This window comes from Callithrix jacchus, chromosome 20 (assembly GCF_049354715.1).
Source record: "Callithrix jacchus isolate 240 chromosome 20, calJac240_pri, whole genome shotgun sequence".
Taxonomy (NCBI): domain Eukaryota; kingdom Metazoa; phylum Chordata; class Mammalia; order Primates; family Cebidae; genus Callithrix; species Callithrix jacchus.
Window position 1 is genome coordinate 3,529,921 of NC_133521.1, and position 24,029 is coordinate 3,553,949.

Consider the following 24,029-nt stretch of genomic DNA (forward strand, 5'->3'; position numbering starts at 1 on the left):
AAACATTCTAACAAATGACATTTTTTATGAAATACAGTTTTTACCTGCCACTTGGTCATATAATAAATATTTTGATTCAGAATCTTCAGCCCCAGATAAATGAGCAAAAGACATCCATGAAAGACACTTAGAGATGCTCTGTTAAAACAAATCATAGCAATGTATTTAAATTAAAAATGAAACGATAATGAGTTCTGCAAAAATGTCCCAATCACTTTCTTTTAAAAATCTGAATTTCTTTCTTCAAATGACTTAAAAATTAAAAAATTGTGTACTGACAAGGAAAACATTTCTACAGAGAACTTTACTTAGGCTCTCTAGATCAAGCTTATATTTCATCTTCATATGGCTATTGCCTCTGTACAATGAGATTGGAAGGCCACAGAAATATATTCACAGACTATACAGTACCTTTATGTGCATATCACAGAAAGAAGCTAACTTAAAAACACCTAACTCAATTTTAAATTCCACATGGAAAATGAAAGGACATTTAAATAACTATATACTATACTTGCTATATAATTATAGCATTAAATATTTTAAAGATTTCTAGTTATAAAACTTTTTAGTGTTAAAAATCTTAGCATAATAAACTCTGGAGTACATCATGTTGAATATAAACAGGACATGGTAGAAGCTGCTTTATTTAGGTAAACAAGAGCTTCAAAAATCTACATCATTTTTTGAAAATTCTTACTGATACAAAGAATGGTTGAATAAAATAATAAAATTATTTGAAAACTTGTCTTTAGGTTATCTTTAAATAAAAGCAAGCAAATATTAGATATAGTAAGCAACTCTCTCCCTATTAAGAAATAGCTTCAACAAAGCATAACAAGCCTTAACAAAAGAATAAGAACATTATATATGATGCATCTAAAATGTGCCAGGTACTTAATTTCACATTTTCTTTCCTACACATTATATCACTATAAAGCAACTGCTTCTAAGGCCAGGCACTTTCACCTGTTTCCATAGTTGCCCCCTTGGATTATATCATCATTTGCCATTAAAGGTTCTCAATTTGTTCAATTTTCAAACATGAGTTCTATTTATTAAAACACCACCATACTTATATTCCCACATATCCCCTACTCCCCAGGACTGTCTTTCTCCTATAGTGCTCCTTGCAGATCTATACTGAACAATCCAACTGCAGTAGTATATTCAAGTTCCAGGCATTATCTTTTCAAGTTTCAAGTTTCAAGTTGTATATAACTACAGTCCAAACACTTTCTTTCTGAATCTTATTAGGACTTTTACACATCCAGGTCAAATACAGAATCATACATTTGGCTGTAACTTGATGTGGAATAATTCTTTAGTGTGTAGATGAACTTAACTACAGAATCCAAACTGATGCCTTGGGACTGCTAAACCTTAAATTTTTTGCACTATATTACCACTGGCTTCTTACACAAATCCTGCTAATTAGCAGATTACTACTATGGAGGAGGAACAGCACATAATTACTATACTTTATGGCATAAAAATAGTAATTTCTTATGAGCACATGCTGAAATGAGAAGGTAATATAAAGCATCCTCTTTTAGTATCATTCAATGCTTATATGCTAAAATCACAACCACAACAATGACAATAGAGAATACCTCAGAATTCAGACATGATTCTGTACCTTCCTCTTCTCCAGCTCCTAATACAGATGTTCTACCTAAAAATGATATTCACAGGCACATTCATGAGAACATTTATCACTGTGTATTTTTATTTTATTTTATTTTGAGAGGAAGTCTCACTCTTGCCCAGGCTGGAGTGCAATGGCACAATCTCAGCTCAGTGCAACCTCTGCCTCCCAGGTTCAAGGAATTTTCCTGCCTCAGCCTCCAGAGTTGGTGGGATTACAGACATTCACCACCATGCCTGAAAAATCTTGTACTTTTAGTAGAGCTGAGATTTCTCTGCATTTATCAGGCTGGTCTTGAACTCCTGACCTCAGGTGATCCACCCGCCTCATGCTCCCAAAGTGCTGGAATTGTAGGCGTAATCTGAGGCCTGACCTCAGAAGTCATTTTAAAGGGCCAAACACAGTGGTTCATGCCTGTAATCCCAGCACTTTGGGAGACCAAGGTAGGTGGATCACATGAAGTCAGGAGTTCAAAACCAGCCTGCCAACATGATGAAACCCGATCTATACTAAACATACAAAAAAAATTAGCTGGGTATGGTGGTGTACCCCTGTAATCTTAGCAACTTGGGAGGCTGAGGAAGGAGGACAGCTTGCACCTGGGAGGCAGAGGTTGTGGTGAGCTGAGATCACACCATTGTACTCCAGCCTGGGCTACAAGAGTGAAGCTCCATCTCAAAAAAAAGGCACTTTATCTTGCATGCTCTGCTCATGTACCCCAAAACCTAAAATCCAATTAAAAAAAGGCACTTTAAGAAGTTTTCTCTGGTTATTAGAATATACCAGTGCACGTGTTTTCAAAGAGACATTCTGTCAATTGACTTATTCTGTGATATACAGTTTTTACCTTTTTCTTGCCTATTTACTATATTATATTTTGTCTTACAGGCTGTAGCCCAAGATACATGACTGCCACCATTAGCTGTATGATTCTCGGAGATCTTCTGTAAAAATTAATAACAACAATGAGTTTCAAGAAATTGAAAAAGAAGTAGTAGTTACATAAAGATTTCCCAAACACTTTCTTCTAGAGAAAGTGTTTATCATTAAGATAACTTCAAAATAAGAAAAGCGTGTGTTGGGAACCTAAATTATTTAAAAGATAAACCTACATAGGCTCTCCAAATCAAATTTGTCTTTTATTTTCACATGGCTATTGCCTCTACACACCCAGACTAAAAGACTACAAGAAATAGATTCACAGACCAAACAATAACTTATGTGCATATTGCAGCAAGAGACTAAATTCTAAATACCTAACTCTACCCTACAATTCCAACCAAACATAAGAGACCACTTAAAATACTACATAACACACTTGCTATTACACTTAAAGCATTACATATTTTAAAGATTTCCGGTTATAGAATCTGTAAATATTAAAACAACACAATAAGACACTGTGGACTGTGGGATGTTGCCTTTAAACAGAACATAGTAGAAGCTGCTTCATTTAGGTAAACAAGACCTTGGAGAAATAAACAGTTTTTGATACCATTTTTACTGATATAAAAATGGTTCAAAAAATTACAGAGCAATGAGAAAACCTTTAGTTTATGTCTGCATATAAGCAAGCAAATATTAGATACAGTAAGCAACTCTCTCCCAATAATGAAATAACTTCAACAAAGTATACTGAGCCTTGGTATATAAAACAGAACAAGAACATTCACTTGTGAAGCATCTAAAATGTACCAGGCAACTTCATTTTACGTTTTCTTTTCTACATATTATACTAATAAAAATGATGATGATGATGATTATGATGATGATGATGATGGTCACCCCACTTTCTTGTCATTCCAGGATGTTAACAAGAAAACGAACAGATGAGATTTATTCTTCCTTCTCGGTCCAGAATGCCCTTCTCCTAGACTTTCCCATGTTTGGCTCCTTTCATCCTTTAGTTGACAGTTTCAATGTCACATACAGAAACATCTCTGACTACAGAACTCTACTGCCAGTCCCATCCCCATGCTAACTACAAACCTCTTCAATAACCTCTAATCTACCTTCTCTGTTTTCTTAATAGGAAGGACATTCAACTTAGAAGACTAGGTTATTTACTTGTTTTTCTCCTCTTGCTGCTGAACCTAAGCCTCCATCATCTAAATTCAGTCTCTAACTGCCTAGCATAGTTCAATGGCAGAAATTCACTCAAGGTCAAAACTCTTAAAATGCAATGGGAATTTCTCAAGTGTCAAACAAATAGATTCCTAGATTTCTCTAATAATAGTCTGCTGAAACTACATATTCCCCAAACTAGAAATTCGCATGTCTGCTCTGACTTTCCCAATCTCTTCTTGATGCTACTGTCATTTTATTGTCCTCCGGGTTTACATGAAGCATCCTCAATACTTATTAAGCCACCGAATACCTCTGTGATCACTTTATCATGCATTAATATACCCACTTTCAAGTTTACAAAATACTTTCCAAAATTTTAGTGCATTTGTTCATTACACATGCCTAAGAGGCACATACTAATACCCTTTTTATGGAGGTCATCAATTGACCTTCAAATAGGATAAATAATTTTTACCAGAAATTCATAGCTAGTAAGTAAAACACCAGGATAACAGGATGTCTTTTGACCAACTTGGTACTGGTATCATGATACAGCAACTGCTTCTAGGAAGCCAGGCCTTTTCACTTCTTTCTATTGTCACCTTAGAATAGTCTTCATTTATTATAAAGTTACTCAATGTTTTCCTTTTCTGAATATGATTTCTACTTGATAAAACACCACTAAACCAAACTATTGTGTTTATAGCTTCACTTATTTACAACTCCCCATGCTTTTGCTTCTTCTGAAATTTTTTGCAGATCTATACTAGACAATCCAAATACAGTAGTACTTTCAAGTCCCAGGCATTATCTTTTCAGGTTTCAAATTGTATAAAACTACAGTCCAAACTCTTTCTCTCTGAATCTCATTAGCACTTTTACACATCCAGGTAGACCACAGAATCATGCATTTAGCCATATATTGACATGGAACAGTTTTTTCAGTTTCCAGCTAAACTTAACTTTAGAGCCCAAACTGATTCCTTGTGACTTCTAAGCCTTATATTTTTATACACATATACATACATGAGAAAATTTATCACTAAATTATGTATGAATTTTATATACATATACAAGTTTGTCTTCACCCATAAATATTTCAGTGAAACAAAAGTAACAGCAAAAAGAAAAAAGAAAAAAGAATTTCAGGGAATTGAAGAATTGAAGTAGCTTTAGGAAAAAGTTGGTAGTATAAAGACAGAAAAAATGATTGAAAAGAAGTGAATATTATGTTTGGATCTACAGTTTTGTGGTTTTCTAATCAAAGTATTTAATATACACTGTTTTCAGAGATATTCACTAACTTACCACCTCTATTTTTTTAATCAAAATTAAATTTTCATTATTTGTGTCCTTTTGTGCACCTTCAATAATATCCACACTGTTTTGTCTATTTCCATTTACTGGCTCTGTTGCTTTCTCCTATTAAAAAGAAAAAAAAAACAGCAACTTCAGGAAACATTGTATTTACTCACTCACCCACTCTGTCAGTAAGGCAACAAAACTTTACTGTGTTTATCAAATCATAATCAATATTTGGGGATAAGCTAAAAATATAAATAGAAGTCAGATCCTACCTTATATTTCAGTGAGGTAGAGATATATGAAAGGTAATAAAACCAGAAAAGTATAATCCATGAGTTCTACAACTAAAAGAATAAAGTACAGTACAGGCACGAGGAATGGAACAGTCAGTTCTACATGGGAAGCTCAGGAAATGCTGCAAAGATAGACCCATATTTTGAAACATAGACCAAGTACACAGTGAGGGTAGGAAAGGTTTCTAGACAGAGAAGCATGTGCAAAAACATCATGCATGAAATGACAGGGTAATGAGGGATACCAAAATAATGTTGTAAAAGTGGAACACAGAAGGAATGGAATGGAGAAACAATATGGTAGAATCAGGCCAAACCACAAAAAGATATGGGCCACACTAGAGTGTTAACTTTTCCCATTATGGAATGGGGAACCATTCAAAAGCAGATGAGTTATATATCATTATAAATACATTATCTGACAAAGGGCTGATATCCAGAATTTACAAACAACTCAAGCAGATTTACAGGAAAAAAACAAACAAGCCCATTCAAAAGTGGGCAAAGGATATGAACAGATACTTTACGAAAGAAGACATATATGAGGCCAACAATCATATGAAAAAATGCTCATCGTCACTGGTCATCAGAGAGATGCAAATCAAAACCACATTGAGATACCATCTCACGCCAGTTATAATGGCGATCATTAAAAAATCTGGAGACAACAGATGCTGGAGAGGATGTGGAGAAAAAGGAACACTTTTACACTGTTGGTGGGAGTGTAAATTAGTTCAACCATTGTGGAAGACAGTGTGGCGATTCCTCAAGGCCTTAGAAATAGAAATTCCATTTGACCTAGCAATCCCATTACTGGGTATATATCCAAAAGACTATAAATCGTTCTACTGTAAGGACACATGTACACGAATGTTCATTGCAGCACTGTTTACAATAGCAAAGACCTGGAATCAACCCAAATGCCCATTGATAATAGACTGGATTGGAAAAATGTGGCACATATACACCATGGAATATTATGCAGCAATCAGAAATGATGAGTTCGTGTCGTTTGTAGGGACATGGATGAATCTGGAGAACATCATCCTCAGCAAACTGACACAAGAACAGAAAATGAAACACCGCATATTCTCACTCATAGGTGGGTGATGAAAAATGAGAACACATGGACACAGAAAGGGGAGTACTAAACACTGGGGTCTATTGGGGGGAAAAGGGGAGGGCCAGTGGGAGGGGGAGGTGGGGAGGGATAGCCTGGGGAGAAATGCCAAATGTGGGTGAAGGGGAGAAGAAAAGCAAAGCACACTGCCATGTGTGTACCTACGCAACTGTCTTGCATGCCCTGCTCATGTACCCCAAAACCAATAAAAAATTAAAAAAAAAAAAAAAGTCGCCTTAGCAGCAACAAAAAGATAAATATGAACATGCCATGGGAGGAAATTAGACAAGAACATTTCAAAATTATGAGTCAGAGAGTGAATTACAGTAATGAGATATAAAAAATGCTATGCAGGTAGAAAATAAAGAATTTGCAAGTGACTGAATTGATGATTTGAGAAAGAGCTGAAATGTAGAATTTTTTCTGCTTCAATGTTTCAGTGCTACTTACTAGGTGTTATTTCCTAGGAAGGTGAAACCAGATGACAGAGTAGATTACAAAAAGTCAAAAAGGGTCAGGAAAGGGTCAAGAACAATGTCTTCAGTGTGGGACACAACAAATTTGAGGCATCCAGAAAGTAAGAGTGGATGACCTTACTCAGGAAAAACATATAATGTGAAGAGAAGAAATATTTTAAAATTATACTAAACTCACAGAATTAAATAATGCAAACCTATACACTTCTCTGAAATTTCTAAAATGAAAGCAAGAAGAGAAAAAAATCTTGAGATTCAAAATTTTAGTTACACATTTCAACATTTGTTTCAAGGATATCAAATATCCTTTTACTAATAGACACAAATATTTATTTCTGAAATATTATAGTAGTATGCATTTTAAATTGAATGAAAAGATTTCATTCTAAAACGTCAACTCAAGATGATGCTCAAGTAGGACCCCATATTCACATGCGGAGAGAAAAAAAGGACTAAAAATCAAGTCAGGCCAGGCACCATGGCTCACTCTTGTAATCCCAACAGTTATGGAAGCAGAGGTAAGAGGATAGCTTGAGACCAGGTGTTTGAGACCTCCCTGGGCAATATAGTAAGACCCCATTCTCCACACAAAAAAATCAAGTCAGCAGAATTCCTAAGTTTTAGAGATGCAATAATTTATGTGTAAAGTTTAACAACTATGAATATTAAAGTTAATAAAGCTTCCTGAAAATAACATAATGTGTCTTTGTTGCCAGAGATGTTTCTAAAATTAGAAAATCATCTTCTAGAGATAATTGTTGACACTTTCTTAGAAATCTTAACTTTCTTGTAATTGTACAATAAAAGGTAGTTTATTTTAGAAAATCATAAATTTTGGTTGCATTTTGATGTATGCATGCATGTCTATAATGTACTGATGTTTTTAGAAATGAGAATACCTCCATTAATAATTTCTGAATTTATTTCATTTATTTTAATATTTTTATTTGTTTATTTTTGTGGGTACATAGTAAGTGTACATATTTATAAGGTACATGAGATGTTTTGATATAAGCATACAATATGAAATGAGCACATCATGGAGAATGGAGCAACCATCTTCTCAAGCATTTATCCTGTGAGTTGCAGGCAATCCAATTACATTCTTTAAGGTGTTTATTCTGTGAGATGCAGGCAATCCTTTAAATTCTTTAAGTTATTTAAAAATATACAATTATTATTGACTATACTCACCATATTGTGCTAACAATATTAGGTCTTATTCATTCTTTCTATTTTTTGTATTTATTAACCATCCCCAACTTCTGCCAAACCCTATTACCCTTCCCAGCCTCTGATAAACATCCTTCTACTCTCTAAGCCCACACATTCAATTGTTTTGATTTTTAGAACCCAGAAATCAGTAAAAACATGCAATGTTTTTTTTTTGAAATGATTGGATCTCTTCTTTTTTTCTTTTCTCTTTTGAGATGGAATCTCACTCTGTAGCCAGACTGGAGTGCTGTGGCACAATCTCGGCTCACTGCAACCATCACCTCCATGCAACCTCCATCTCCAGGGTTCAAGTGATTCTCCAGCCTCAGCCTCCCAAGTAGCACACCACCACTCCTGGCTAATTTTTGTATTTTTGGTAGACAGGGTTTCACCATGTTAGCCAGGATGGTCTTCATCTCTTGGCCTCGTGATCTGCCCACCTTGGCCTCCCAAAGTGCTGGTATTACAGGCATGAGCCGCTACGCCTGGCCAGATCTTATTCTTTTTTATGGCTAAATAGTACTCCATTGTATATCTATCTCTACCACATTTTCATTAGCCATCCATGGTCTGTTGGGTGACCAGGGCCTTCCTGGAGTCTTCGTCCTCTATGAGCTCTTGTTCATGATGGTGAAGCTAACAGAGAAGCACAGGTTCTTTACCCACTTACTGACAGGCGTGTGCACTATCACTGGGGGCATGTTCACAGTGGCTGGATTCATAGATTACTCATCTACCACTCAGAATGGGCCATCCAGAAGAAAATTGATCTAGGGAGGACAACGTAGTCACCCTCTGTCTCTTCTTTTTCCCTGGCCTGTGGTTCTGTCCCCAGCCTCTGCCACCCTCCTTGGTCAGTCCCAGCCCCAGGTTGATAAATCTATTGGTTGTGATAGCCAAAAAAAAAAAAGGCCTGCAGGGGCGGGCAGGCTGGGGGGCCCCAGCCCCCAGCTGGCCTCTTGGTTGGCCTATGCAGCGTTCGTCCTGTTCTACAGCTATGGCAAGGCCAGTGGCAGCTTTCTGCAGCCTGGGTACTTTGTCCAGAGCTGCAGCCTTAGGCTTGGCCTCCTAAGGCATGCCTGGCGCCCAATCCCCAGATGCCTACGGAAAGGAGCTCTTTGACAAGGCCAACAAATACCACTTCTTCCACAGCCTGGCCCTGTTAGGGGTGCCCTATTGCAGAAAGCCCCTCTGGGCTGGGTTACTGCTAGCTTCCGGAACGACCTTATTCTGCACCAGCTTTTACTACTAGGCTCTGAGTGGAGACCCCAGAATCCAGACTTTGACCCCAGCGGGAGGGACCCTGCTACTCTTGGGCTGGCTTGCCTTGGCTCTTTGAACTTCTTTTTGCTTAATTACTGGGTTTTCTGAGCAGTTTTTTATAAACAGTTGGAGTAGGAAGAGGATTAAAAAGGAAAGGCAAAAAAACATGGAACCTTAGTTTGCTTCAAATCTTAGTTATTGTAAATGGTGCTTCAACAAACATAGGAGTGCAGATATCTCTTTAATAAATGGATTCCTTTTCTTTTGGATATGTGCACAGCAGTGGGATTGCTGGATCAGATTGTAGCTCAATTTTAACTGTTCTAACCATAGTGGTTGTACTAATTTACATTCCCATCCACAGTGTACAAGGGTTCCCTTTTCTTCACATCTTCACCAGCATTTCTTGTTGCCTATCTTTAGGATATAAGCCATTTGAGCTGAGGCAAGATAAGATCTCATTGTAGTTTTGATTTGCATTTCTCTGTGATCAATGATGTTGAGTACCTTTTAATATGCCTGTTTTCCATTTGTATGTCTTCTTTTGAGAAATATCTATTCACATCTTTTGCCCATTTTTTTGGATTATTAGATTTTTTTCTATAGAGTCATTTGAGCTTCTTACATATTCTGGTTATTAATCCCTTGTCAGAAGGGGAGGTTGAAAATATTTTCTCCCATTCTGGGGATCGTCTCTTCATTTTGTTGGACTGCATCCTTTGCTGTGCAGAAGTTGTTTAATTTCATGTGATCACATTTGTCCATTTTTGTTTTTGTTGCCTGTGCTTGTGGGGTATTGTTCAAGAAATTTTTACTTAAACTATTGTCCTAGAGATTTCCCCAATGTTTTCTCGTACTGGTTTCATAGTTTGAGGTCTTAAATTTAAGTCTTTAATCTATTTTTATTTGGCTTTGGTATATGATGAGAGAAAGGAATCTAGGCCAGGTGAGGCAGGCTCATGCCCATAATCCCAACACTTTGGGAGACTGAGGCAAGCGGATTACCTGAGGTCAGGAGTCTGAGACTAGCCTGGCCAAAATGGCAAAACCCCTACTCTACTAAAAATATAAAAATTAGCCAAGCATAGTAGTGGGTGCCTGTAATCCCAGCTACTTGGGAGGCTGAGGGAGGAGAATCACTTGAACCTGGAAGGCAGAGGTTGCAGTGAGCCAAGATCGCACCACTGCACTCGGCTTGGGTGACAAATCCAGACTCTGTCTCAAAAAAGACATAGGGGTCTAGTTTCATTCTTCTGTATATAGATATTCAACTTTCCCAGCATCATTTATTGAAGAGACTGTCTTTTTCTCCAGTGTATGTTCTTGGCACCTTTTTAAAAAATATGTTCACTGTAGGTATGTGGCTGTGTTTCTGGGTTTTCTATTCTGTTGCATTTGTCAATGTGTCTGCTTTTATGCCAGTAACATGCTGCTTTGGTTACTATAGCTCCGTATTATAAGTTAAAGTCAGGTAATGTGATTTCTCCAGATTTCTTATTTTTGTATAAGAAAGTTTTGGCTACTCTGGGTCTTTTGTGGTTTCATATAAATTTTGGATAATTTTTTCTATTTCTATAAAGAATGTAATTTATATTTTTATGAGATTGCATTGAATCTGTAGATTCTTTGGGGTAGTATGAAACTTTTGACAATATTGATTCTTCCAATTCATGAACATAGAATATTTTATACATTTCATAGTAGAGATATTTCCCTTCTTGGGTTAAGTTAGTTCCTAGGTATTTAACTTTACATGTGACCGTTGTAAATTTCTTTTTCACATTGTTCACTGGTGGCAACTAGAAATGCTACCAATGTCTGTATGTCTTGTATCCTGCCACTTTACTGAATTCATTTATCAATTCCAATAGTTGACTTGTGGAGTCTTTAGTTTTCGTCAAATATAAGATCATATCATCTACAAACAAGGATAATTTGAATTTCTCCTTTCCAGTTTCAATGTCCCTTATATCTTTGTCTTGTCTGATTGCTCTGACACTATGTGGAATAACAGTGGTGACAGAGGGCATCCTTGTTGTATCCCACATCTTAAAGGAAACGCAAATTTGGGTTCCCTATTTGGTATGATACTACCTGTGGGTCTGTCATATATGGTTTTTATGGTTGAGGTATGCTCCTTCCATATCCAGTAGAGGATTTTTATAATGAAGGGATGTTGAATTTTATCAAACCCTTTTTTGGCATCAATTAAAATTATCATATGATTTTATCCTTCATTCTGTTGATATATCACATTGATTCATTTGCATATGTTGAACCATCTTTGGTTGTGATAATCTTTCCAACATATTATTGAATTAAGTTTGCAAATATTCCATTGAGGAATTTTGCATAAATATTCATCAGAGATATTGAGCTGTAGTTCTGTTTTTTGATGTGTCTTTGTTTGGTTTTGGTATTAGGGTAATACTTTTCTCATAGAATGAGTTTGGAAATTTTCTGTCTTCTTCTGTTTTTCAGAATAGTTTGAGCAGGATTGGTATTATTTCTTCCTTAAATGTTTGGTAGAATGCAGCAGTGAAGCCGTCTGGTCCCAGGCTTACCTTTACTGAAAGACTTTTTATTACAGCTTCAATCTTATTACCTGTTATTGGTCTGTTAAAATTTTATATTTCTTTCTGATTCAGTCTTGGTAGGTTGTACATTTCTAGGAATTTGTCCATCACTTCTAGATTTCCTAATTTATTGGCATATAGTTGCTCACAGTAGTCACTAATAATCCTTTAAATTTCTGCAGTATCAGTTTTCATGTCTTCGTTTTCATTTCTGGTTTAATTTATTTGGGTCTTCTTTTTTTCATAGTGTGGCTAAGGGTTTGTCAATCTTTTTAACTTTTAAAAAATAAACTTTTGTTTCATTGATCTTTTGTGTTTTTATTTTAACTTCATTTATTTCTGCTCTGATTCTTATTATTTATTTTCTTCTATGAGCTTTGGGTTTGATTTGCTCTTGGTTTTCTAATTCTTAAGATGCATTATTGGTTTTTTATTTGAATTTTTTCTCATTTTTTATGTAGACACTTGTAGCAGTTCCCTCTGAGTACTGTTTTGCTGTATCCTATAGGTTTCTTGCATGTTGTGTTTTCATTATCATTCATTTCAAGAAATTTTTTAATTTCCTTCTTAATTTCTTCATTGACTCACTAGTCATTCAGGAGCATATTGTTGCATTTCTATGTGCTTGTACAGTTTCCCAAACTCCTCTCGTTTAGTTTTATTCCATGTGGTCACAGATGTCTGACATTACTTAAATTTTTTAATGTATTAGGCTTGTTTTGTGACCTAAGATAGTCTATCCTCAAGAATGATTATTGATTTTTCTGTCTGGACGATCTGTCTGATGCTGAATGTGGGTTGTTGAAGTCTCCAGCTATTACTATATTGAGTCCTATCTCTTTAACTCTAATAATATTTTTTCATAAAGTGGGGTTCTCCAAAGTTGAGTGTATATATATTTATATTGTTATATCATCTTGCTGAATTAACCCTTTTATCATTATATAGTGATGCTCTTTGTCTCTTCTTATAGTTTCTTTATTGAAATCTATTTTTTCTGATGTAAGTATAGTGATTCCTGCTCTTTTTTGATTTCCATTGGCATGGAATATCTTCTTCCATACATTTATTTTCAGTCTGTGTGGACTTTTAAAAGGTAAATTAAGTGTGTTTATAAAAGGCAACAGATCAATGGGTCTTGTTTTTTCATTCATTCATCCAGTTTTTATATATTTTGACTGGAGAGTTTACTCTATTTACATTGTGTTACTATTGATAAGTAAGGACACAACTCCTGCATTTTGTTATTTATTTTCTGTTTCTTTTGTGGCCTTCTGTTCCTTGTTATTTTCCTTCCTGTCTTCCTTTAAATGTTGTTATTGGTAACTAAGGACTTAACTACTGCCATTTTGTTTTTTGTTTTCTGTTTATTTTGTGGTCTTCTCTTCCTTGTTACTTTCCTTCCTGTCTTCCTCTAGCGAAGGTAATTTTCTCTGGTGATATGATTCAGTTTCCAGCTTTTTATTTTTTGTGAACCCACTGATCTTCTTTTGGATTGAGCTTTGAGGCTTACAAATACTATCTTAGTAACCATTATTTAACGTGATAACAACTTAACACTATTTACATAAACAAGCAAAAAGAAACCTAATAAGAACTCTATACTTTAACTTCAGCTGCCCATTTTTTAACTTTTTCTTGTTTCTATTTCTTCCTTATAGTACTATGTCTTGAAAACTATCATAGTTATTAATTTTCTTTGGTTCTACTTTTTATCATTCTACTTAAGATATGAGTAGTTGATATACCGCAATTATAGTATGGTAATGGTCTGTATTTTTCTGTGTACTTACCGTTAACAGTGGGTTTTATGCCTTTAGATGATTTCTTATTCCTCATTAACATCCTTTTGTTTCTTTTTTTTATTTTTTATGTTATTGCATTTTAGGATTTGGGGTACATGTGCAGAGCATGCAATACAGTTGCATAGGTACACACATGGTAGTGTGTTTTGTTTGCTTTCTTCCCTTCACCCACATTTGGCATTTCTCCCTAGGCTATCCCTCCCCACCTCCCCCTCCCACTGGCCCTCCCCTTTTCCCCCCAATAGACCCCAGTGTTTAGTACTCCCCTCCCTGTGTCCATGTGTTCTCATTTTTCATCACCCGCCTATGAGTGAGAATATGTGGTGTTTCATTTTCTATTCTTGTGTCAGTTTGCTGAGAATGATGTTCTCCAGATTCATCCATGTCTCTACAAACGACAAAACTCATCAATTCTGATTGCTGCATAATATTCCATGGTGTATATGTGCCACATTTTCCCAATCCAGTCTATCATCAATAAGCATTTGGGTTGACTCCAGGTCTCTGCTATTGTAAACAGTGCTGCAATGAACATTCATGTGCATGCGTCCTTATAGTAGAACGATTTATAGTCCTTTGGATATATACCCAGTAATGAGATTGCTGGGTCAAATGGAATTTCTATTTCTAAGGCCTTGAGGAATCGCCACACTGTCTTCCACAATGGTTGAACTAATTTAAACTCCCACCAACAGTGTAAAAGTGTTCCTTTTTCTCCACATCCTCTCCAGCATCGTTTGTCTCCAGATTTTATAATGATCGCCATTCTAACTGGCGTGAGATGGTATCTCAATGTGGTTTTGATTTGCATCTCTCTGATGACCAGTAACGATGAGCATTTTTTCATATGATTGTTGGCCTCATGTATGTCTTCTTTTGTAAAGTGTCTGTTCATATCCTTTGCCCATTTTTGAATGGGCTTGTTTGTTTTTTTCCTGTAAATCTGTTTGAGTTCTTTGTAAATTCTGGATATCAACCCTTTGTCAGATGGGTAAACTGCAAAAATTTTTTCCCATTCTGTTGGTTGATGATCCACTCTAGTGACTGTTTCTTTTGCCGTGCAGAAGCTGTGGAGTTTGATTAGGTCGCATTTGTCTATTTTGCCTTTTGTTGCCAATGCTTTTGGTGTTTTGTTCATGAAGTCCTTGCCTACTCCTATGTCCTGGATAGTTTTGTCTAGATTTCCTTCTAGGGTTTTTATGGTGCCAGGTCTTATGTTTAAGTCTTTAATCCATCTGGAGTTAATTTTAGTGTAAGGTGTCAGGAAGGGGTCCAGTTTCTGCTTTCTGCACATGGCTAGCCAGTTTTCCCAACACCATTTATTAAACATGGAATCCTTTCCCCATTGCTTGTTTTTCTCAGGCTTATCAAAGATTGTATAGTTGTATGTATGTTGTGTTGCCTCTGGTGCCTCTGTTTCGTTCCATTGGTCTATATCTCTGTTTTGGTACCAGTACCATGCTGTTTTGATTACTGTAGCCTTGTAGTATAGTTTGGAATCCGGTAGCGTGATGCCCCCCGCTGTGTTCTTTTTGATTAGAGTTGACATGGCTATGCGGGCTCTCTTTTGGTTCCATGTGAAGTTCATGGTGGTTTTTTCCAGTTCTGTGAAGAAAGTCAATGGTAGCTTGATGGGGATAGCGTTGATTCTGTAAATTACCTTGGGCAGTATAGCCATTTTCACGATATTAATACCTCCTTACCATGAACATGGAATGTTTCTCCATCTGTTTGTGTCCTCCCTGATTTCATTGAGCAGTGGTTTGTAGTTCTCCTTGAAGAGGTCTCTTACGTTCCTTGTGAGTTGTATTCCAAGGTATTTTATTCTTTTGTAGCAATTGTGAATGGCAGTTCGTTCTTGATTTGGCTTTCTTTAAGTCTGTTATTGGTGTAGACGAATGCTTGTGATTTTTGCACATTGATTTTATATCCTGAGACTTTGCTGAAGTTGCTCATCAGTTTCAGGAGTTTTTGGGCTGAGGCGATGGGGTCTTCTAGGTATACTATCATGTCGTCTGCAAATAGAGACAATTTGGCTTCCACCTTTCCTATTTGAATACCCTTTATTTCTTTTTCTTGCCTGATTGCTCTGGCTAGGACTTCCAGAACTATATTGAATAGGAGTGGTGAAAGAGGGAATTCTTGTCTAGTGCCAGATTTCAAAGGGAATGCTTCCAGTTTTTGCCCATTCAGTATGATATTGGCTGTTGGTTTGTCATAAATAGCTTTTATTACTTTGAGATACGTTCCGTCAATACCGAGTTTATTGAGGGTTTTTAGCATAAAGGGCTGTTGAATTTTGTCAAATGCCTTCTCTGCATCAATTGAGATAATCATGTGGTTTTTGTTTTTGGTTCTGTTTATGTGGTGAATTATGTTGATAGACTTGCGTATGTTGAACCAGCCTTGCATCCCCGGGATGAATCCTACTTGATCATGGTGAATAAGTTTTTTGATTTGCTGTTGCATTCGGCTTGCGAATATTTTATTGAAGATTTTTGCATCTATGTTCATCATGGATATTGGCCTGAAGTATTCTTTTCTCGTTGGGTCTCTGCCTGGTTTTGGTATCAGGATGATGTTGGTCTCGTAAAATGATTTTGGAAGTATTCCCTCTTTTTGGATTGTTTGAAATAGTTTTAGAAGGAATGGTACCAGTTCCTCTTTGTGTGTCTGGTAGAATTCGGCTGGGAACCCGTCTGGACCTGGGCTTTTTTTGTGTGGTAGGCTCTTAATTGCTGCCTCGACTTCTTCCCTTGTTATTGGTCTATTCATAGTTTCAGCTTCCTCCTGGTTTAGGCTTGGGAGGACACAGGAGTCCAGGAATTTATCCATTTCTTCCAGGTTTACTAGTTTATGTGCATAGAGTTGTTTGTAATATTCTCTGATGATGGTTTGAATTTCTGTGGAATCTATGGTGATTTCCCCTTTATCATTTTTTATTGCATCTATTTGGTTGTTCTCTCTTTTCTTTTTAATCAATCTGGCTAGTGGTCTGTCTATTTTGTTGATCTTTTCAAAAAACCAGCTCTTGGATTTATTGATTTTTTGAAGGGTTTTCATATCTCAATTTCCTTCAGTACAGCTCTGATCTTAGTTATTTCTTGTCTTCTTCTGGGTTTTGAGTTTTTTTGATCTTGCTTCTCTAGCTCTTTCAATTTTGACGATAGGGTGTCAATTTTGGATCTCTCCATTCTCCTCATATGGGCACTTATTGCGATATACTTTCCTCTAGAGACTGCTTTAAATGTGTCCCAGAGATTCTGGCATGTTGTGTCTTCGTTCTCATTGGTTTCGAAGAACTTCTTGATTTCTGCCTTCATTTTGTAGTTTATCCAGTCAACATTCAAGAGCCAGTTGTTCAATTTCCATGAAGCTGTGTGGTTCTGGGTTGGTTTCTGAATTCTGAGTTCTAACTTGATTGCACTATGGTCTGAGAGGCTGTTTGTTATGATTTCAGTTGTTTTGCATTTGCTGAGCAGTGCCTTACGTCCAATTATGTGGTGAATTTTAAAGTAGGTGTGATGTGGTGCTGAGAAGAATGTATATTCTGTGGATTTGGGGTGTATGGTTTTGTAAATTTCTATCAGGTTTGCTTGTTCCAGGTCTGAGTTCAAGCCCTGGATATCCTTGTTGATTTTCTGTCTGGTTGATATGTCTAATATTGACAGTGGAGTGTTAACGTCTCCCACTATTACTGTGTGGGAGTCTAAGTCTCTTTGTAAGTTGTTAAGAACTTGCCTTATGTATCTGGGTGCTCCTGTATTGGGTCCATATATGTTTAGGATCGTTAGCTCTTCTTGTTGTATCGATCCTTTTAGCATTATATAATGGCCTTCTTTGTCTCTTTTGATCTTTGTTGCTTTAGATTCTCTTTTATCAGAGATGAGAATTGCAACTCCTGGTTGTTTTTGCTCTCCATTAGCTTGGTAAATCTTCCTCCATCCCTTTATTTTGAGCCTTTGTGTATCCTTGCATGTGAGATGGGTTTCCTGGATACAGCACACTGATGGGTTTTGGATTTTTATCCAATTTGCCAGTCTGTGTCTTTTGATTGGTGCATTTAGTCCATTTACATTTAGGGTTAATATTGTTATGTGTGAATTTGGTACTGCCATTTTGATGCTAGCTGGCTGTTTTGCCCGTTAGTTGTTGTAGATTCTTCATTATGTTTATGCTCTTTAGCAATTAGTGTGATTTTGGAATGGCTGGTACTGACTGTTTCTTTCTATGCGTAGTGCCTCTTTCAGGAGCTCTTGTAAAGCAGGCCTGGTGGTGACAAAATCTCTGAGTACTTGCTTGTTCACAAAGGATTTTATTCTTCCTTCACTTCTGAAGCTCAGTTTGGCTGGATATGAAATTCTGGGTTGAAAGTTCTTTTCTTTAAGAATGTTGAATATTGGCCCCCACTCTCTTCTGGCTTGTAGAGTTTCTGCCGAGAGATCTGCTGTGAGTCTGATGGGCTTCCCTTTGTGGGTGACCCGACCTGTCTCCCTGGCTGCCTTTACTATTTTCTCCTTTTTTTCAACCTTGTTGAATCTGACGATTATGTGCCTTGGGGTTGCTCTTCTTGCGGAATATCTTTGTGGTGTTCTCTGTATTTCCTGCAATTTAGTGTTGGCCTGTCTTGCTAGGTGGGGGAAACTTTCCTGGATAATGTTCTGAAGAGTATTTTCCAGCTTGGGTTCATTCTCTTCGTCACATTCTGGTATGCCTATCAAACGTAGGTTAGGTCTCTTCACATAGTCTCACATTTCTTGGAGACTTTGTTCATTCCTTTTTGCGCTTTTTTCTCTAATCTTGGTTTCTCGTTTTATTTCATTAAGTTGATCTCGACTTCTGGTATTCTTTCTTCTGCTTGGTCAATTCGGCTATTGAAACTTGTGCATGCTTCGCGAAGTTCTCGTATTGTGTTTTTCAGCTCCTTTAATTCATTCATATTGCTCTCTAAGGTATCCATTCTTGTTATCATTTCCTCAAATCTTTTTTCAAGGTTCTTAGTTTCTTTGCATTGATTTAATACATGTTCTTTTAGCTCACAACAGTTTCTCATTATCCACCTTCTGAAATCTAATTCCATCATTTCATCACAGTCATTCTCCGTCCAGCTTTGTTCCCTTGCTGGTGAGGAGTTTTGATCCTTTCTAGGCGGCGAGGTGTTCTGGTTTCAGGTGTTTTCCTCCTTTTTGTGCTGGTTTCTTCCCATCTTTGTGGATTTATCCACCTGTCGTCTGTGTAGTTGCTGACTTTTCGATTGGGTCTCTGAGTGGACACCCAGTTTGTTGATAATGAAGTATTTCTGTTACTTGGTTCTTCTTCTACCAGTCTAACCCCTTTGCTGTACGACTGCTGAGGTCCACTCCAAGCCCTGCTTGTCTGGGTTGCACCTATAGCAGCTGTGGAACAGCGAAGGATGCTACCAGTTTCTTTTCCAGCTATCTTTGTCCCAGAATGATGCCTGCCAAATGTTAGTCTTTTGGATATAGAGGGGTCAGGGAGCTGCTTGAGGAGACAGTCTGTACTTTGTAGGAGCTCAAGTGCTGAGCTGTGAGCTCTGTTATTCATTCAGGGCTGTTAGGCTAAAAAAACACTTTTTTCTCAGATGCTGTTTGGGGGGGGTTTGAGGCTTTCCTTGTGAGTGTCTGCCTCGCTGTCCTGCCCACCTAGGAGGCAGTCTAGTCACTATTTGCCTGCTGAGGCTCTGCCCTGCTGGTGTGAGGTTTGCCCTGTTGCTGCAGGCTCTGCCCTTCTGCTGCGGTCTTCACCCTGTTGCCATGGGCTATGCCCTGCGGCGGAGTTTCTCTGTTTTACTGGGTTGCCTCGGCAACAGCAAGCTGTGTCAGCTATGGGCGTGTACCTCAGTAGGGGCTGATTGCCTCGGTAATGGCAGAAAGCCCTCCCCCACGGAGCTGCACTTTAACAAAACCTCCTCACTGGGAGCGTTTGGAATCGCCATTTTGTTTGTTACACTGCGCTACCCCAAACGCTGTGTTTCTGGGATTTCCTGGGCTGGCTCTCTGTCTAAGTCCCGTTCAGTCTCAAGTTCAGCCCTCTCAGGTCTCAGTTTGCCGGTTCAACAGGGCACCTGTAACAGTGCGCTTTTGTATGGAGCGCTGTGGAGCGCCTCTGCACTCTGGCGTGTGCCAGAGCCACACCGGCTGCCGGCTACACCAGCCAAGACCTCTGCCTTGCATCCTGCATCTCTTTTATACCTGGGAATTTCCCCGTTCTGTGGGCAGCTAAGATCCGTCTGTAAATGCGTCCCCGACTCACCCTCTCCGCGCATCCAGCGAGAGCTTCAATGCTGGGTTGTTCTCACAGCGCCATCTTGAGTCCTCTCCTTTTTGTTTCAAACTAAAGAATTCCCTTTAGAAGTTCTTGTATGACAGGTCTGGTGTTGATAAAATCCCTCAGGTTTTGTTTGTCTGGAACGTCTTTATTTCTCCTTTATGTTAGTAAAATATTGTTGCCAGATATACTATTTTAGGGTATGAGTTTTTTACTTCAGAACTTTAAATATGTCATGCCACTCTCTCATGGCTTGTAAGGAGGTTTCCACTAAAAAATCAGATTCCAGATGCGTTTCAGCTCCATTGTCTGTTGTTTCTTTTCTCTTCCTGCTTTTAGAAACCTTTATCCTTGGTCTTTGGCAGTTTGATTATTAAATGCCTTGAGGTAGTCTTCTTTGGGTTAAATCTGCTTGATGTTCTATAACCTTATATTTGGATACTAATATTTTTCTCTAGGTTTAAGAAGTTCTCTGTTACTATCTGTTTGAAAAGAACTTTTTTTTGAGATGAAGTGTCACTCTGTTGCCCAAGTTCGATTGCAGTGGTGCAATCTCAGCTCACTGCAAGCTCTATCTCCCGGGTTCAAGAGATTCTTATACCTCAGCCTCCCGAGTAGCTGGGACTACAGGCGTGTGTCACCATGCCTGGCTAATTTTTGTATTTTTAGTAGAGATGGGGTTTCACCATGTTGACCAGGCTGGTCTCGAACTTTTGACCTCAATTTATCCACCTGCCTTGGCCTCCGAAAGTGCTGGGATGACAGGCGTGAGTCATCCTGTCCAGCCTTTATTTGTTGAAAAAGGTAAAATTCAGTTTTTATAAGACTGCCTGTAATAACGATGAACTTTAGTGGTTTATTAGGGATACAGTCAGATGTGTCAAATTGCCACATCTCTGCCAGCTGCTGTGTGAGGCTCATGAGTAGTGACCACTGAGTGGCCATAAGAGCAGCAGGTGCTGCAGGAACAGGTGCTTCCTTACTGGTCACTCTATCTTGAAGCCCATGTCTCAAGGCTGAGAAATCCAGAGTGAGTTTCTGCTGGCTTAATCTCTCATCCCTTTTGTTGGGCTTACATCTTGCTGTTCACTGCACTTACTGGGATTCACCAAGTCCTGAGCAAATCTGGTGTTGCAGCACCATCTCTTTCTGTTGGTTTGTGTTAGTTGTCCAGCGGCCATCATTGTCTTGCCTACATTCCTCTTTACTCAAATATATACATATGTCCAAATAAGAGTGTAAATGAATATAAAATCTTTGATTTTAAACAAAAAAATCCAATTGTATTTTTTCAGCTCCAGAATTTTTGCCTGAATCTTTTAAATTATTTCAGTCTCTTTGCTGAATTTATATGATCAAATTCAGAAATCCTTTTCTCTGTTGTCTTGAGTTTTCCTCAATACAGCTATTTTGAATTATCTGTCTGGGAGGTCACATATCTCTGTGTCTTCTGGATTGGTCCTTGGTGACTTATTTAGTTCATTTGGTGAGGTCATATTTTCCTGAATGAAGCTGATTCTAGCATATGTTCTTCAGCATCCGGGCATTGAAGGTTTAGGTGTTTATTGTAGTCTTCATGTGTCTGGGCTCATTTGTAGCTATCCTTCTTGGGTAAGATTTCCAGATATTTGAAAGGACTTGGGTGTTGTAATCTAAGCTCTATCTGCTTTAGGGAGCACCCCAAGCCCAGTAAGGCTGTGATTCTGGCATACTCATAAAGGTATCACCTTGATGATCTTGAAGTGTTCTCTGGACTACCAGGCATAGACTCTTGTTCTCTTCCCTTACATTTTCCCAAATATACAGACTCTTTCTTTTTGTTCTAAGCCACTTAAAGCTGGGGGTACAGTGACACCGGCACCCCTGTGACCACCACCTCTGTAACTGCACTGGGTTATACCTGAAGCCAGCAGAGTACTTGGTCTCACCCAAGGCCTGATGTAATCACTCCATGGCTACTGCCTATGTTCACTCAAGGCCCTGAAGTTCTACAATCGACAGGTGAAAAAGCCACCCAGGTCTGTGTCCTCCATTTAAAGGCAGTGAAGTCTCTCAAATCCCAGGTGGGTCCAGAAGTGCTGTTCAGGAGTCAGCAACTAGAGTCAAACCTTTAGAAGTCTACCTGGTGTTCTACTGTACTACAGGTGAGCTGGCAGTCAAACTACATGTTGACATCCTTCCCAATTTTCTTTTTCCTTTCCAAAGGGAGAGGAGCCTTACCTCATAACCACCACCTCTGCAGGCCATAAGAAGTACTACCAGATTACTGTCTATGTTCTCCTAAGGCCCAAAGTCTCTCAAATCAGCTTGTCATAAATGCTGCCTGGCCTGTGACTCAGCCTTCAGGGGCCTGGGCTCCCCTTTGGACCTGAGCATGTCCAAAAATGCCATCCAAGAGTCAAATCTTAGAATCAGGGATCTTCAAGAGCCTAATTGGTGCTTTACCCCTGCTCCCTCAACCCCATGGCCATGCTGATACCTAAGGTACAAGATAAAGCCCACTTTATTTTTCCTTCTGCTAAGATTTTGCCCCATTGATAACACAGGTGGTTATGTGCTATCTCACCTGAGGTCAGCAAGTCACAGAGGCTCACCCAAGGCCTTTACCTGGGTATCACTGTTGGTTATTAAGTTCCTAAGGGCCCTTCAGTTAGCAGGTGAGGAATGCTGCCAGTCTAGGACTGAGATCTTTCCTTCAAGGCAGCAGGTTCCCTTTTGCCCCAGGGTATGTCCAGAAATATCATCAGAGAGCCAGGGCCTGGAGTGGGGGCCTCACAACTCTCAAAAGTGCTCTATCTTGCTGCTGTGGCTCAGCTGGTATCTTAGATGTAAAGTCCTCCCTGTCTTTTCCTCAAGCAGAAGGAAGGGGTCTTTTGGAACTGTGAGCTGTGCAGCCTGAGGTTAGGGGAGGGTTGATGCCAACACTTCTTTGGCTACCCCAGCTGATGTCTCAATATGGTATATCCTCCCCATCCAGTTTGTTATCTCTTGGCCTAATTCGGAACTAGGACTCACTTATGAGTTGCAGTCCTTATAGCCTAGACTGCCTTTTGAGTTTACTTGAATACACAGAATACTGTAGCCATCAGTGGCAAGGTTTTAGGCACTCAAGTTCAGACCACTGGGCCTAGTGGTTTTCCTCCTGCTAGGGCTGGTTTAAGTGCTCTCTCCGTAATTGGACATCTGCTGAGTTTGATCTAATTTTCCTTTTTTCTCTAACAGAGCAGTACTGTGTTCTCTGCCTCATATTTGCTGTGTTCTCCCTCCCCCAGCACCCTGAGAGACTCTCCACACTATGTCAGACTGCTGGGAATGGGGGAGGGGTGATGTCAGCCATTCAGGTCTTTTAAAAATCTCTTCAGTGCCTCTTTCAGTGATATGAAGTTAAAAGTAGGTACTGTGAGTGTTCACCTTACTTTTGGTTCTTATTTTTTTTTTTGAGGTGGAGTTTCACTCTTGTTACCCAGGCTGGAATGCAATGGTGTGATCTCGGCTCACTGCAACCTCCACCTCCTGGGTTCAGACAATTCTCCTGCCTCAGCCTCCTGAGTAGCTGGGATTACAGGCACCCGCCACCATGCCCAGGTAATTTTTTGTATTTTTAGTAGAGATGCGGTTTCAAATGTTGACCAGGATGGTCTCGATCTCTTGACCTCGTGATCCACCCGCTTCGGCCTCCCAAAGTGCTGGGATTACAGGCTTGAGCTACCGTGCCTGGCCACTTTTGGTTCTTATAAATGAAGGTGTTTCTTTTCTATGTAGATAGTTGTTGACTTGGTATCCTTGTGGTGGGGTGGTGGGGGGAAGTGTAGAGCTTTCTATTCCACCATCTTCTTCCTTTAATTTATTTCTTTAAGAAGATTGTACCTTGAAATTTATTTTCTCATTGAATGTATTAAATTAAGAACCCCTTTTACATAACCAGAAATGTTAACTAATGGAAAGATTAAATATATTTATTTCTTTTCTTTCT

At 38.5% G+C, this 24,029-nt stretch overlaps 1 pseudogene; it reads left to right on the forward strand.

Moving 5' to 3' along the window:
* The first annotated feature begins 9,121 nt into the window (after positions 1–9,121).
* LOC100402244 (transmembrane protein 256 pseudogene) lies at positions 9,122–9,463 on the forward strand (annotated as a pseudogene).
* The last annotated feature ends 14,566 nt before the right edge of the window (positions 9,464–24,029 follow it).